General features: G+C 42.1%; 1 pseudogene; it reads left to right on the forward strand.

Annotated features, from left to right (window-relative positions):
* Nucleotides 1-4,145: 4,145 nt before the first annotated feature.
* Nucleotides 4,146-14,895, forward strand: LOC127543117 (hematopoietically-expressed homeobox protein HHEX-like; annotated as a pseudogene).
* The last annotated feature ends 1,545 nt before the right edge of the window (nt 14,896-16,440 follow it).

The following is a 16,440-nucleotide window of genomic DNA, read 5'->3' on the forward strand; positions in this document are numbered from 1 at the left end:
GGACTCGTGATCTGGGGCACTTCTCCACTCTTTGGGGTGGCAGATCCCTTGGTGCCACCCCCCTCCCCGTCTGGCGTTTTCCAGAGACCCCTGTCTTGTGGCTCCAGATCAATTGGAGAGCCACGTCTTGGGGTTCCAGTTCACTCTGGAGACCCCCGTTTTGGGGTTCCAGATCACTTTGGAACCCCAAGGCAGGGAGTCTCCAGAGTGATCTGGAACCATAAGGGATCCAGAATTCCAAGACGGTGGGTCTCGGGATCACTTTGGAGACCCCGTCACCTTGGAGTTCCAGATCACTGTGGAGACCCCCCATCTTGGAGTTCCGGATCACTTTGGAGACCTCCGCCTTGGGGGGCCTGAACCCTGAATATGAAACAAGGATGCTTACAAGGTACTAAGTGGAATCGAGGAAATGATGGTTATCTAGTGGAGCATGGTTCGGTAGGACTGATTTAATCTGACAACAAATCCTGGTTCCTGAGGGATAGAATGATTGGTTTATACTCAGGGTAGAGCATAGAAGCTAGGAGCCTTCACCAGGATGCAGTCGGAGAGATTCAGGGAGCCAGAGAAGATGAGCAGATAGAAGGCTGTAGCCCTTAGACTGAAACCCATTCATCCCATCTCACAGCACCTTGGGGGCAGGCTCTCACCCTCCGTTTCTCCATGAAGACCAAGGCTAGACTGAAAGGCTCTCCAGAAAGCTGCCCAGCCCCAGCAAGGAGATAATAAAGGATTTGCACTTGACCCCCTGGCGAATCTTCTGGCGATCACAACTGAAAGGAAGGCTGCCTCAAAGACCCCCAAGAAACAGAAACAAAGAACATGACAGGTAAATCCTATCTGACGTTTCCATACTGCCTACTGTGGGAAAGTCACAGTACGAAGGGCTCTATATTGATTAATAAGAATAAGCAGCATTGATGGTCCCTATTTGGACCAGTCCGCATAGAATGGAATTCACAGAAAGTCATCAAACATGTTCGGATGTATCCACCTACTGTAGGCCTGTCACTGGGTAAAGCACTTTGCACTGATTGATCCTAACTGGGATTTCTGGCTCCTACTATGTGCTAGTCATTGCCCTCCTCAAGGGACATGTATTAGTAGGAACAGTTTCCAATTTTACTATATACTATGTGCCATTCATTTGACAAAATCTTTCCAGATATTAAATAGCTAGCATATAGCCCCTACTACGTTCCAGTTCCTCTTGCAAGTAATATACAGAAATGACTACTCATACCTAGCATTTGATACCACCTCCTGTGTGCTCCCTCTCTATTGCCCTAGGTAGTATTTGCATACTGCCAAATAGTGAAGTGACTGCTTGTCCCTCTTGGAAGCACTTTCCCTAGAAAAAGAAGCGCTAACCTTGACATCCTGCTGTTGTGGTCCGGGAGCCTCCTGCCAGTGGCTGTGGAGGTGGAACTCGGGCCGTAGAATGGACCTCTTGCTTTGAGGGGATGATGATGATGCAAGGAGCCTGAGAGGCAGTGGCTGTTCTCTGCAGTCTCCACAGAGAAGCAGTTGCAGTCTCTCTGACCTCCCGACCCGGGGGCAGTTGCCCTTCTCTCCCCTCCCCACAGAGCCGCAGCTGTGTTCAATCACCTCCCCAAGGGGAAGCAGCTCCCCTTCTCTGACCTCTTCCCAGAGAGTCCCTTGCGTTCCCTTAGCTCCCCACCGAGAGGCCTTTGCGTTCTCTTGCCTCTCTCCTCTTCTCTCTGCCTCCACTGGATTTCCTTCCCAGGCCACAAGCCCCACTGCCTCAGGAAAGGCTGCCCCACAGCTCCCTCAAGGTTCACACCCCACTGCTGCTGAGCCTCTCAGGGAATTGAGCTGCCCTTTCCCCCAGCTAGGGCCCAGGATATTCATAGCCTTTCTGATTTTCCATGCACTCTTCCAGTCATTGTACACAACTGACTCCTCACACCTAGCACTCTCTCCTCCCTACTATGTGCCAGTAACCCCGTGAAACCCTATGCCTAGATTCCCAGATCTAGTCTTTCCCTCCTGCCCCATTTGTGCCTGTCACTCTTCTCAAGACTTTCCTTAGAGAAATAATAGCTCACATGGACATCCTGCCTCCCATGTGGCAGTCCTTGTGCCACGAGCTCGCTATTTAGGAATGATAATAACTACCGTTTAGGGTACCTACTATGTGCGGTCCTTCTAGAAGGGAATTCAGAGAAAGTCATAGAGAGTTGGCCTTTATACCACCTCCTGTGAGCCATTCCCTCTTTCAGACATTTCCAATATGTTGATTATGACTGGGATTGATGGCAACTACTGTGTGCCAAGAAATGCCTTTGGAAATGGACATTTATTCATACAGATGGTTGACATTTAGAGCACCTACTCAGTGCCAATCTTTTTGCAACAAACATTGCAGATATTAAGAAAAATATCTAGCCTTTGAGAGGAAGGAAACCTGCTATGCTTTGCTTAGCCTTAGGCAAAATTTCCCACTGTGCTACATTCCACATTATCCCCAAGAATCTAACTGATTGGGGGGGGGAACCCTGTATTTTGGCAGGATTTGTTTCCCATCCCTCATTTTTCTCGTGAGTCCTAACTGCCCAGCTTGGTCCACTGATTCTTGATCCATTCCTTGCATCATTATTTCCTCTATGCAGTGGGTTAAATGTATTTTATCAAGTTTTAGCTCATCTAGATGTCCCGCCACGCCCCTGTGGCAGATGGTAGGACTATGTATATGGGCCTGGGGCGGGCGAGTAAAAGTGGACTGTCGCCCTTGCCACGTCAAAGCAGATTGGTCCCATCGAGCAGGATCTGTGGGAATGGGGAAGAAGGCATTAGCCGGATCAGTTACTGCATAGCAGCTCCCTGGCTGTGTTTGGATAGTTCCAGTTAAGGTAATGGGGTCTGGACCTGCTGCCTATAATCATAATTATAATTATTCAGTTGCCTGTAACCTACTGTCATTCTCCCAAGACCCGTCTGACTTCTGAACTGGCCGGATTGGACTGTCCCACTGGGCGCTGGTAGTGACCAACACCCCCGCTGCCCCGTACTCCTCAATAGCAGAAGTTACTTCTTCCTGTCCCCCGGGGACTCGATACTGCCTCAATGCAGTCCCTGTTGAGGGTATTGGGAACTGAACAGGGGCATAGGAAGGTTGCCGGCCGCTACTGAAGCAGTGTCTACTTTTCTTTCAGCAAACTGATACCGTCCCTCCGGGGGTCGGGTAGTCTCGGAATATCTATATCTATTCTGGCATCAGTCAGATGACTGTAACAGAAAGGGAAATCTCATTCCAAATAACTACACAATACATCAAGTGACTGGGAACCCCTTTACCAAAGCACATAAGAGTTTTGTATGAGTACAATTACAAGATATTCTTTACATAAATACAAAATAAGTTTAAATAATGGGAGGAATGGTTAATGTTTATGGCTAGGCCATGATGCTATCATAAAAGTGACAAAGTGGCATAAATCCCAATTAGTGCAAAGAATTAGTCCATGAAGTCATCACATTATTTGAATTTGCACTGGATATTTTCATGGGAATGAAATCAGTGACTAAATTTTATATCATTTATATTATTGGCTAGCATGAATTCAAATATACGCCACCACTGGGTGGGATTGGTCATTGCACTAATGGGGACCTAGCTGAACTGTCAAAGTTAATTGAAATTTGATTGCTACACCAATAAAATTAGCTAAAGACTATTCTAGGAAACTTGAGAAAATAATGACCGAATGAATTTAGAAAAGCAGAAGTTAATAAACATTAAGGGAAATGATGATGAGGGGAAAAATTAGAACCCAGGGTTTTGGTGGGACCATCTTAAGAGCTCAAAGTATATGAGCCCTTTGATCTTAGAGGCGAGATGAATGAGGCGGGAGATTCACAGAGTGTGGACAGAGCTCCAGCTTATCATGCCCTACAGCCTTGTCGATACACATTTTTGCAAGCACAATCAGCCACCGAACAGTAGGCAGTCCCCCATCATCTTTCAGAGAAGCAGCTCGTGGGCTTTGTGTATACACCGTATCTTCCAATGGGAGGAGAGCGGATCCAGACATCTAGCGTCTGACTCACAGGCCCTGTCAAGGCATCCCTGCTTATGAGCCACTACACTGTGCCCCTCAGGCTCAACCCGTTCCCCTGACATGCATCACTGCTCCTTGTTCGACAAGGGCGCTTCTGCAACGTGGCAGAAAACAGTGTGCACCAAAGGTCGAGGTGGCCTCTCTACTCCCTCTCGCTGGGGTCCCGTACCCTTGTAAGTGTCGAAAATTATCCACGTATGTATTTTGAAAAGAAAAAGCTTTATTTATTTATTTTTTAAATAGAGCAGTAGAACAGACTCGATGAGGGAGGTAGATATATGGAACAGATTGGCAAGGGAGAATCAGAAACCATGGTGCTCAATAAGCTAGTGTTCAGTAAACAAGAAAAAACAAATATTTAGGAAAAAATTCTGCTTTTCAGTTTCCTGAAGGGTTTTTATTGAAAATATCCTGGGAGAAATTAGACTTAGACCCATGTCTTACCCGACCATTTAAATAGATATTTCACCTCCATATTTAAGATCATATCATCCAAAAGTTAGAAGAGAAACAGATCCTATCCCTCTCACAGCTATGGATAAGACACATTCTTAATCTAACAAGGGAGAGAAGGAATTATAAAAGATAAAATGCATAAACTTTGATTGCATGAAATTGAAAAGTTTCTAGATCGACAAAATTAATTCACCTAGGACAGGAGAAGAAGCTGTTAAATTGAAAAACAACCTTTGTATCACATGTCTCTGATGATAAGTCTTTCTGGTCTCAGTCAGGACTCTGACCACATGGGGGACTTGGATTGGTTTTCCTGCACGTGGTCCACTGACCCTTCGATAAATAGGTGGTGGCAGTGTGTGGTCAGAACCTGACTGGGTGCCCACAGGGGACCCCTCAGAATAGGGCTGAACTTGGGCTTAGAGGCGCATTTTTAGTGTGGAGAACTTAACATTTCAGTTCTCCATGGGGGAAGGGATGTATAGGGAGACGGCGGGGCCGGTTTGTGAGAGCTAAGAGAGAATGGAAGAGGTGCACGAAATTAAGTGGGTTCAAGGGAGTCCCCAATTCCCTCGTGGCATTGATAGCCTCAGGCAGCCCTGGTGCTTACAAGGCTGGACTCGGTTCAACAAGTTTGCGCAGCAAAAAGAGCTGGACCCTTTCGGTTCATTCAGGAAATGTTGAGTTCTCGATGTTTTCCTGGCTGCATGAAGCAGCCCCTTCCCCAGGAGTCATGTACGCTGCAGGGTTATTTTATCGACATCCTCAATACAGGCAAATTCAGGAAACACTCGACTTGATAGCCGGGATCCGCTTTTCTGATATTGTTCATTTCCTCTATGTAGGATGTGACTTTATGGCAGCTAAAATTAATTAACTAGTTGCTTCCTTTTTTTTTTAGGCTGTTTTGCCGCAGTCTGTAGGCTGACAAGCAAAATCTTGAAAAACTATGATAGATTTTCAAAGGTTTTAGACATAGACCGACGAGACAGAGGGACCCAAGGGCACAGGAATCTGAGCGAGGCCTGCGCCCAGTAGCCTGCGCACCTGAGCAGGCTACTTTTAATATTGTTAACTGGTCCGGGACATTTGCAGGCCAATTGGGCAGTGATTTCTGAGTTCTAACTCCGGTGCTAGTCCCAAAAAGCTTGCCACAGTTTTGCCTGGATCTGCACAACTTTTCATAGATGTCTTGTTAAAATGCAGCATCAGGCCATAGGGGGAAACAGACTAATTTTTAATGAATGGAATGAGGGGTGGTGTGGAAGCCCTTCGCTGTGAAAGAAAGATTGAAGGAGTAGATCCAGAAATAACCCCTTCAAGCGACCCCCCCACACTTCTTCCCATCTCAGCTGCTCCAGAGGAAACTCCTGGGTAAGAGCAAGTGAGGTTAGTTAGGTTACATTGCGTTTCCAGGCACGCTGGAACTGACTCCCTGGGATCTCTGAGGCCATTTGCACAGTTTCCTTGGGTTACCACTATGAAAGAGCAGAAAGAAGCATGGGGTTTTTCAAGATAGACCAACAGGAAACACATGGACGGAAATGTTGCCATAGGTCTAGGGGTGACTAACTGGCCTCCTCTGAGAGCCTGGTGTGAAATCAAAGAAGTCAAGAATCTCTTAAAGAATATTGAAGCTTCTTGGTGCACCCCAGTTCACTTGTGAGCCAAATTTTAATTGCAGAGGGACCTTAATGGGAGAAGCTTTCCCCCCCCCCCCCATTCTCCACAAAAGTCTTCGTTAGCCCCACATCATGAAATAGTGTAAGGGGTTACTTCTGGAGGTTTGGGTATTTTGGGTCAATCCCCCTCTTCTTCCCCACCCCATTTAAACTCTGCTCAGTCTTTGGCAGATGAGTGCAAGTGTGAACTTGGGGAGGAGTAGTGTAGAGGGGACCCTGAAATGCTGAAAATCCTCGGAGGAGAAAATCTCTTTCAACTCTGCCTCAATAAGGGACCCTGCCCCAAGGGACAAACAATTTCACCCTTGTTATCTGGGTGGGGTCAGGCTTAGTCCTGAAACTCATTGAATTCAATTCAAATTCTAGCTCAAGCTGAAACCCAGTAAGAAGCCAACTTGGGACTCCACCCACGGCCCCCTTCAGCTTGTAGCCAAAGCTCTCATTATAAAAAGAGCCTAACTAAAACCCTCTCTTTGCAGAGGTTCCAAACATGCCAGCTCCATGCTTGGTATCCCAAGGAGCCTCTGTCCATCGGAATGCTCTTTCCAGTGTCATTCTCTCTTTACCCTCACCTATTTCCCTAACCAGACTTTATGCCTCTCAGGATTTCTAACCTTATTTCCAATCCCCATAATAAACCCTTTTTATCAATCTAGGCTTTCCAGTCTGTAAATTCTTTTACAGAGAACCTCTGTGCTGCCAAAAGGGAGTCCCCAAAACTCTGTCCTTGAACCAAATCCCAAGGGGTTACAGGGGAGCCAAACCTCTCCATTTGATTCCCTGAACCTTGGATCTGCCACTAGACCTTATCATTTAACTCCCTGACCACCAGAAACCCTAATTTCATTTTGGTTCTCTAAATCTAAACTTCATCAGTAGGAATATTAACATCTCATACAATTGCTTTCCTCATGTTTGGAATTAGGTATTGAAAATACTCAGATGAAGAAACTGAGACTTGAAGAGAAATGCAACACTTTGGTAATTGAGTTCTAGTGAATTGCCAAACAGAAATTATATTGCCAGCCAACAAGTTAATAAATAAATATATATATATATATATATATATATATATATATATATATATATAATATATATATATATATATATAACTAAGCACTTACTACCGGCCAGACACTAAGCTAATCACTGAGGAAACAAAAAGAAGCAAGAGAGCTCCTGCCCTCAAGTAGCTCACAATGTAATGGGGGGAGACAATGAGCAAATTAATACCGTGTTTTCCCGATAATAAGACACTGTCTTATTAATTTTTTTTGGACAGAAAAACCCTAGAGGGTTTATTTTCAGGGGAGGGTTTATTTTAATGAACATTGACAGCAATTTTAATAAACAAGTAAATGTGAACAAAAAAAAGTACCTTTATTCAATAATGATCATGTCATCTTCTTCAACAACATCGTCATAAGTGTCCATACCCTGAATTCCGTCTGGATGTCTTGCGCCTCTATTTCCTTCAGAAGAAGTGGACCCAATCTGTCCTGTCCAGCAACATAGCTCTCTTTAAATGAACATGTCTTGTCCGGGTAACCTGCTCGTAGTGCCTTGGCGACACAGCTGTCAGTCATTTTATCCCATGACTTCTTCACCCAAGTCACGACTTCTTGCAGACAGGGCTTCACAAAGTTTCCTCGCTGATTTATTTCCATTCTATTTTCAATGTAGTCATCGACTTCCATGCGCAAATGGTCCTTGAATGGCTTGTTTATTGCAATATCAAGGGTCTGGAGATAGGCAGTCATTCCTGCAGGAATCATTACTTGATCTATTCTTCTCTCTGCAAGGAAGTTCTTCATTTCTTTAGCGTGGTGAGTGCTGGCTGAATCCCAGATTATCAGACCTCTTTGGTTACCTCGCATAGCAAGTGGCAGCATTAAATCAACCCACTTTCTTATAACGGCTTGTGTACACCAGGCTTTTTCGGTTTCGAGAACGTAAATGCCTGATGCACATTCAATCTTATCTTTCTTGCCCTTACTGATGATTAGAGGTATGGCTTTCTTTCCATCCAAATGAATAGCCAAAACACAGGTGACCCTTGCAGACAGAATAATAAAATTATGACCATTAGTCCTTCTTTTCACTCCATCATGCCCCTCAATAATGTTTTAACCCCATCATGCCCCCTGAGTTCTTCTTTTATCCTCCATCATGCCCCCTCACTCCCGCTTACATACTGGGTTTTTATGTTGTCCTGCCTCAGCTCTCCTCCGCGGCACTGCTCTCAATGGCGCCAGCAAGCAAATCACTGGGGAAAAACAAGATGATGCGCTCACTGATGCAGCTCTGATTGGATGCAGCTCGGAGCGCAGCATGCGTTTCACCTGGGGGGAGGGGGGGGGAATGGTGCATACAAAGGGTACCGTAATGTAGCGTGTAGCGCAGGGGATCATCTTCACTACAGTAGCAATCTCAATAGGGCTTATTTTCGGGGGAGGGCTTATTTTAGAGGAATCTTACACAGTAAGGGGAGGGCTTATTTTCGGGATAGGTCTTATTATCAGGGAAACACAGTATATACAGACAACATAAATAGGAAATAATTAAAAGAGAGAAGGTACTAGAATTAAGAGTGGTAGGAGAAAACTTCTTGCTGGAGTTCTGGTTTTAGTTGGGACTTTAAAAAGAAATTCGGGTATTTACTAACATTAGGAAGTGACATTGTTAGGATCACAGCCCAACTTTTGACACCAACACTCAAATTAAATAATGGATATATATAAATGAGTTGTGATTAATCAAACTGTGTGAATAGTCAAGAATGACACTAACTTGCAGCTAAATAACTTATTAAGAATCCCTAGAATTTGAATAAAGAGAAAAATGTGTGTATACACTCTTTTTGTCAATTGAAAGAACATTGATTTGGAGCCAATAGAACCTTAAGTTGAAATCTCTCTCCACAATTAACTCTGTAACAATAGACAAGTTGCTTTAGTTTTCTGAAATTCAGATTATTTCCCTTGATATAATGATAATGAATTACTTCATGAGATTGTTGTCAGGAAATCATTTGGTACAAATTAAAGTACTGTGTAGAACTGTTGTAATCATTTCCCCTTATTGACGAGAGGAGCCCCGAAACTCTCACTCTCTCGGACTTCGGGGGGAAGACTTGGGAAACTCCCTCAGAGAAGTTCTCTCTTGAGAGGTCCACCCCAAGGAATCAGGATAAAGTGGTTTCATTCCATTATCTGGGTGGTACTAGTTGAGTCCAGGACCACTCCTACTTAGCCCTAGCTGGAAATCAAGATTTCTATCCAACTCTATTGAGTTGGAGATTAGTCCAGGGACACTCATTCAATTTGAAGATTCTCTATTCTGATTCCAACTCAAACTGCTCCCAGCCCCCAACAAGAACTACCCATATAACAAGCTTCCTTCAGCTCAGTTCCTTGCAGGGGACCTAAAAGCAAGAATCATGCCAAGGAACCACTCTCCCCTTGGCATGGCTGTGACCATCTGCCCGCTGAAAAGACATTCTCTTTTCAATGTTACTCCCTCTTTATCTCCCTCACCTATTTCCCTAACAGGGCCCTACCCTTCTTTATCTCTCTGTCGGGATTTCTCTGCTGGACCGTTACTTCTCTGTCAGGACACTGCCACTAAGGAAGTCAGCCTGCAAAAGCTGACTTCTCAGTTCTAATAATAAACTTCTTTAGCCAGTTTAACTTTTCAGGTTTGTAAATTCATTTACAAAGGACCTGCGCAGACCAGAAGGGGGTTCCCACAACTCTGCCCTGTGCCCAACCTCATCACTATGACATCTGCAGAAATAGGCCAGTGGGATAGTCCACTATCCCAATTTAAATATAAGGAAGATTGAAGACTTGGAGCTTTGGGTAGTCAAGGTCACTCTGACCCTAATTTTATCCCTCCTCACCAATAGGCAAACAAACCCCTTCTTTGGGGACCCTTCATGCAGAGGCCACTTCACAAAAGAAAGGGAGGACAAGTAAGGTTCTTCAATGACCAAACCATGGAACTGGAAAAGAAGTTTGAGACTAGAAATACCTTTTCCCACCTGGGAGGAAGCATCTTGCCAAGATGCTACAACTCAGTGAGAGGCAGGTGAGCTGGGAAATAGAATTCCTTGGAATTTCTGGGAAAACAGTGGGTCCTAAATGGGGGGAAAAAAAGGAGCAGGAAAGGATGGTCCAGGCTGGGAGCACCTGATTTAAGATTCTTAGATCTTATTTAAGTGAATATTGGAGAATTTAATTATTTATAATTTATATATATATATATATATATATATATATATATATATATAATTATTTAATAATTTAAATTATTTTGACACCTTGCATGAGTAGGGAGGCTTTATGGTGTAGGGGAAGATACTAGAGCCCACCTATGGCTTTGACTTGCTATCTTAAATGATGTCACTTTGTGAGAAATGCTGAAAAGTTGGGTTTCCACAGTGTTGCAAGCTTTGAGGTGGTGTGGGATTGGGATAGGGGGTACCAGTGACCAAGAGGTTTTCAGAATATGAAAGGCTAAGGAAGATTAAGATTCACAAAACAATTAAGCTATCACTAGAAGCCTTGAATAAACAAGAAATGTTGGGGGGGGGGGAGGAGGGCTAGGAAGGCACAGGTGGATTCAGCCAGTCAGAGTCTTGTGGTTTTGAGAAACCTACAAACTTAAGATAATAGCCCATCCAGCTCAAACTAGTTGGGGTCAATGACCTGACTTGACCAAATCACTACTGCGTTTGCTTAATAGGCTAATTGAATATTAAACAACACCCCAGAGGAGCAGTTTTCCCCTATTTTTGAACATGGGATGTATGATGGGGGGGCATATTTTATTCATAGTAAGGCGAAACATGTAATGGGTGTATCAGAAAGACACAACCCTGATAAAATGATCAATTCATTCTCTGAAGGGCGGGGCTGTATACAAACAAGTATAAAGGTTCCCACATGTCTGTACTCAATGCTCCCTCTTCCCAAAGAGGAGTAAGCCCCACTTCTGGCCAGAATTTCCTTAAAATTCTTCTTTAATAAATTTTCATTGATATCTGATTTTCAGTGTCAAGAGTGTTATTTTTAACACTTAAGTCTCATTTTCTTGGTTAAACAATTGTTTCCTTAAATGACATAAATTAAATTAACCCGACTTCCTACATATAAACCATGAAACACATCAGTTGGCAGATGGAAAAAAAGAAAATGCCAGCTAGGTACAGCTTGTTGCCCGTCAATGATTTAAATTATCTGAAGCTCTCTATAAACTTCTTAAGACTCATTTTTGTCTGTAAAATGGGGGTGATAATGCTTGCATTAGCTGTCGTGGGCCTGACACTTTGCAGAAGTGCCTCAAAACACTTTTTAATTTAATTTGATTTATTTAATATTTTCCCCTATTTACACTCAAAACAATTTTTAATTTTTGAGTTCTAGGTTCTTTCCCTTATCCTCACCTATAATTAAGAAACCATATGTGAAGCTTTGCAAAACATTTCTGTAAAAATCAAGTTGTTTAAGAAAACATAGATTTCCCACTGTAATGAAAATAAAAACTCTCAAGAAAAATTAAGTTGAGTGAGTGAGAGATACATAATGCTACAAGCTGTATTCAAACACAATCGGTTCCTTCTCTGGGTATGAATAGGATTTTTCATCATAAATCCTTCAGTTACACTTGTTAATTTATGCTGGCCCCATCCTGCAGCAATTAATCGTATCCTCAGACCCAAAAGCCCTTCCTCGACCCCTTTCAAATCCTTCCAAGCCCCTTTCCAAATACCCCTTTAAAGGGCCTTCTCCAAAATCAGCATCCTGAACGCGTAGCAATGGGTCCCTTTCTCTCTTTCTAGCTTAAAACCTGGTTTCAGAATCTGTGAGCCAAGTAGAGAAGGCTCTAGCGGGTGAGAGGCAAGGTCTTGTTATTATAGCAATAATTCTTTTAATGATCTTACCTTCTAATCAGATACCTATTCTAGGTTGTCCAAGGCTATTTAGCCTCTTGACTTTGATTAAAAAGGCAAATAGTCTTCTTGGAATCCTGTAGGACTTGGCCTGGCCACACTAATGCTAAAAACGCCTAATGCAGTCAGTTCCTATGACCATTACCTGGGGGTTTCACACACTGGCTATTAAAAGACCACCTTAATTGTTTTATAAGCCCATATGTTGTTTATCTAATTAACTCGGGAAAGATAAAGTAATTGCTAATAAGTAACTTAAGCAGTTATCTTTGGGGAAAATAGTGTTTCTTTGAATGACACAATTATAATAAAATCAGGCTGGACTGGTAGGTAAATAGAAGGAAACAAACACCTTAGAATATTTGATCGGCTGCACAAATGATGAAAATATCAACTATTTTTAACTCCTGCCCCTTAGCCCCAGCTTAAGTCCAGGTTGTAAATGAAGAAGAGGTTCTGAAATCTTATGTCCGATTTGCAAATGTAAATGAAGCTTTTTCTTGGGAGAATAAAGCTGGGGTCTTCACTAAGTGATCATCAGGGGAGGGGGTTGGGGTAGAGGTGAGGGAAGGGGGAAGCGGGTTGGTCTCTGTGTCTCTAGCCCACCACATGCTTGACAGAGTTGTTGCTTAATTAATGTTTGTTGAATGGAATGGAATTGTTGAAACGAGGTAAAAATCAATTCTCCTAATTCGGATACAAAGTTTGTTAAAACTTTTCTGGAGTTAAGAATCAGGAATTAGATTTATGGCAATCTGCACTCACCAAGGTTACCTGATTAATTGTTGAACTCTCCATTCTATTCTGTTGTGTATTTGTGGCCTTTATCTTTGTAGAAAATGGAAAATTTCAGCAATAAAATAGTTATGTTTCATATACACATGATTGCAAAATTAATTCACTTATTTAGTTTCAAAGCAGGGAATCCTGATCTCAAATTTTTCTCCGGGTTTGTTTTTATTTTTGCCTATCTCAGTAATGCACCCCCCCTCAGTTTTTTTTTTTTTTAAGTTTTATGCTTCTTTGGATTTTAAATAAACAGTTGGGTACAAGTTACCAAATCTGCATTTACTTTTATAACTGACTCATTGGTGTGGGTGGGCATTGCCTCTTCTCCACCAAGAATCTTCCCATAATTCTGAAGGCCTCTTCTTCTGAGACTGCTAGCACTAAAGCTAGACTATCTTTCTATCCTTCCTCCCCCAGGCCATAACTTCTCTGCTCAGACATCCTGGCTGTTTAAACTTCACCCGGGAAGAAATTGTAAGTTAGACTCTAATCATTTTGAAAATATTCTGAAATTATTTTAGTGTGCTAGCATATTATTTTAAGTGGATAAATACTGTTAATGTATCTAGTGATGGCAGAAAGAGGGAAAAATCCTAAAGAGACTGCACTTTTAAAAATAATTTCTTCAGACAATTTTGAAACCATTGGATTTAGCTGGAGTTAAATACTAAATTAGTATAATTCAATTAGGGTGGTATATTCCTGTTAACGTCTTTAGTTTGTTTGTTGTTTTTTTTTTTGGGGGGGGTGTTAATCTGGATTTGGTGTTGGCAAAATGATTTCTTCCTCTAAAATTCATTCATTCCTTCAAAAAGCATTAAACAACTGATGGGGTAGGGATGGAAAATGGTCTCAGCCCTCAAGGAGTTAATTTTCTAATGGGAGGGGAACAAAAATGTAAATAGATGAGTAGATGGGGAATAATTTCCATGAGTTGGCAGGAGCCACTAAGAAGAGAAAAATATGTTAAACACAACCTTTTCTCCCCCAAACTGAAACTTTAAGCTTTTAACAGTCTGCCTCAGTAAGCTACCAATAACTGAACACTTCTTAACAAGACCTGGTAGTATTAAAGATCAGGCAGGAGTTCTAAGGCCAAAATTAGACAGTCCATCTTTCATTATTCCATATCCTACTCCATTTTTATTCCTTTTATATAGGAAAACCCTCAAAACAAAAAGGAGGAATTGGAAATGTTGTGCCACAGTTCCCTTCTAATTGTCTTGCTTCAGCTTCCCTTAATTGTTCTGCCTCAATCCCCCTGATTGCAACATCCCTCCTGATCATTATATACCGATATAACTTAGGGCTAGTTACTCTAAGGTTATAAATTGTAAATGTGTAAACTCAAGATAAGGGAGGGTTCAGACTTCCTGGTTCTTAACTCTTCCCAAGTCATCAGAATATCCAGTGCCTCCCTCGCAGCCTGTCAGCACTGGATTGATGGTCTGTTCCCGAGCTCAGCACTCTGACTCCACCCCTGCCTCGGTCTACCCTGGTAGCTTGGAGCCACGTGTGTGTGTGTGTGTGTGTGTGTGTGTGTGTGTGTGTGTGTGTGTGTGTGTGTATATATATATATATATATATTTTTTTTTTTTCCATGGGAACCACACATTCCCTGCTGGATGTTTTGAGATATCAGCCCTGGGGGCAACATGCCCCCAGCACAATCTCTCCAAATAAAATATTAAAAACTCTCTAATTTCTATCTTGCCTCAGTTTCTCAGGTATTACAGAAAATCCAGACCGTCACTGTAATCAGAGACAAGATAGCTATTTGCCCAGCAAGCAGACAAAAGAAATTTCCCCAGACAGTGCACAGTATGCTCCCTCCCCTACTTCTCAGAGAGATATGGACTCTGAGATTTCACAGGATTCTGAGCAAGAAGTGGACATTGAGGAGGATAAAAGCTATTACCAGGCAGGATGATGATTTAGCGGATATCTGGAAACTGAACAAAACTCGACTTGGAAAAATAGCTTTTATTTTCTTTTCATTGGAAGATCCCTATAGCTGAGAGGATGGGAAAAAAAGAACCAAAGGAAATTCACTTTCTCTCCTATCAGGAAACTAAATCTGGTGCTTTGGTTAGTTAATAAATACACATGTTAACCTTGATTTTTTTTAACTAAAGAAATAAGTTTTGATTTTTAAGTTGTTATGCTAAAAATGATTTTGCAACGATAAAGCATACTTCCCCAAGTAAATTGCCACAACCAGATTACCAAATTCTTGATTTAATTAAAAAAAAAACAGAATATGTAGCTTTACAGGTTTAATTAGACTTTCTGTATTGATGCCTTTCCTAATGGAAATGATCACCATGGGAGATTCCTTGTTTCCCAGGACTGGAATCCAGGTCACTTGGATGTCACTTTTAAAAAGTCTTTTTTTTTTTTTTTTTTACTTTTATCTAAAAGTCTTGCAGCACCTGTCTTAAACCTGGTTAAACTTGGAATCATTTCAGATACTTGCCTGTTAATCCCGTTCCTTTGTCGGTAAAATACTCTGGTTAAGACGCTGCCTTAGGCTCTGTTGGTAATCTTCCAATAAATATTTGACAAGAAACTGTGATAAAGGGTGACAGAACATTGAGGAGAAACTGACACACAAATTACCAAAACTAATCCCAAATATACTACAAGTAGTGGTTGAATTTGAGACAGAGACCCACACAGATCCACACAGATCTGATAATTGTGGTTTTGTGTTCATTGTTTATATTGTATACATACTTATTGAACTGTCAAAAAAAATTCAACAAAACAAAACTGACAACCTGCCAAGTGTCTTTTTTAAATAGACAAATATGTCTATAAAACAAATTTAATTGCTAGATTGACCCAACTGGAAGCTTCCACGGTGTTCTGTTTTCATTTTGTCAGAATTTACAAAATCTGCAGAGTTCTTTGACTGTGACCAGGCTCAGCCAAGTTCGGGCTAAGGATTGAAGTTTTACTAGTTCTGGGGTATTGCTTCAGTGGAGGTTTTGTATTTGTATTTGCCCAATACTAGTCCTTCCAGTCACTTTATGCAGATATGTGAAAATGGGTTTAGCCTATCAGCTTTCCAGGAGAATGTTAATTGGTGGGAGGTTGGAGGGGGGGCAAGACTAAAGGTGATTATTGAGAAAGTGACCCCTTGGGGCAAATGAAAGCTATAATTCTGGAAACCATCTGATAAGTAAATGGTCAGTATATTTATAAAGAAAAAGGTAAAGAACAGAACTGAAAGTGAGGCAGTCCCCTACCCCCACCACTTTCTCCAGCAGCTACCTAGGTTGTATTGATTGATTTGTGGCAAGAGCCTTTGGCTGGTCTTTGGTTGCCCTTGACCTGCCTGTGCCAACAGTGCCCTCCCCATCACAATTTGCAATTAGAGGCTTCTGGAAGTAGGTTTCTGTCTCTAAGACAGAAGAAAAGATTAATGAGAAAGAAAGGTTAGCCATGAACTAATTGTACCTCCCTAGGTCCA

The sequence above is a fragment of the Antechinus flavipes genome, chromosome X (assembly GCF_016432865.1).
Source record: "Antechinus flavipes isolate AdamAnt ecotype Samford, QLD, Australia chromosome X, AdamAnt_v2, whole genome shotgun sequence".
Taxonomy (NCBI): Eukaryota; Metazoa; Chordata; class Mammalia; order Dasyuromorphia; family Dasyuridae; genus Antechinus; species Antechinus flavipes.